This window comes from Triticum dicoccoides, chromosome 7A (genome assembly GCF_002162155.2).
Source record: "Triticum dicoccoides isolate Atlit2015 ecotype Zavitan chromosome 7A, WEW_v2.0, whole genome shotgun sequence".
NCBI classification, from domain to species: domain Eukaryota; kingdom Viridiplantae; phylum Streptophyta; class Magnoliopsida; order Poales; family Poaceae; genus Triticum; species Triticum dicoccoides.
This window is the reverse complement of record NC_041392.1, coordinates 362,160,852-362,161,683: the sequence shown is the minus strand read 5'-3', so window position 1 is coordinate 362,161,683 and position 832 is coordinate 362,160,852.

Here is an 832-nt window from a genome sequence, read left to right as displayed (position 1 = left end):
CCGGGACTGCACGAACGACGTCCGCTGCCGGCGCTGCCTCTACTCCGGCCACAGCTCCCGGGACTGCTACAAGTTCTGTCGCGGCGTGCTCCGTGCGCCTCCCCGCGCCACCACACCCCGGCCGCTGCACCGCGAGAGCCGTCGCGCCTCTGCGCCCCGCCAGGTGCGACACCCTCCACCAGTCAGCCGGCCCAGCCCTCCACTCCGGTGCCTGTGGTCATATCCCGCTCCGTCGAGATGGAGGAGGCCGACTGCATTCTGCGGCGTGGGATGTTTGTCTCCATCACGGCGACAGGTCGGCGGTCACCTGACGGGAGGTCGAGGACGTCCTGCACTCCTCCCTTCACCTTCAACCCGGCGACTTCACCATCCACGGGCACCACCCGGAAGACTTCCTCATCATCTTCTCCACCAACGAGCTCATGTCTCGGTTCGCGGGCGACCACTTCATCAACGGCTCTGGTTTCACCCTGTCGCTCCGCCCTTGGAACAAACTGGCACACGCCGACGTGGGATCCTTCGAGCACACGGTCCAGGTGGAGCTCCGTGGCATCCCCGCGCAGGCTTGGCGTCTCTCCACCGCCGAGCATCTTCTCGGCTCCAGCTGCCGGATCGAGCGACTGCACCCGAGCACCCGCTCATGCGCTGACCTCGCCGTTTTCCGGCTGACGGCGCGCACGCATGAGCCGGCCAGCATCTGCCGCGCGGCCGTCCTGGAGATTGTGGAACCCGCCCCCGCCACTAGACATGGGTCGCCGCCGACCATCCGCACGCTAACCTACCCCGTGTCTATCGTGATCGTCGATGACGCCGCTGCTCGAGCCGCCTCGGC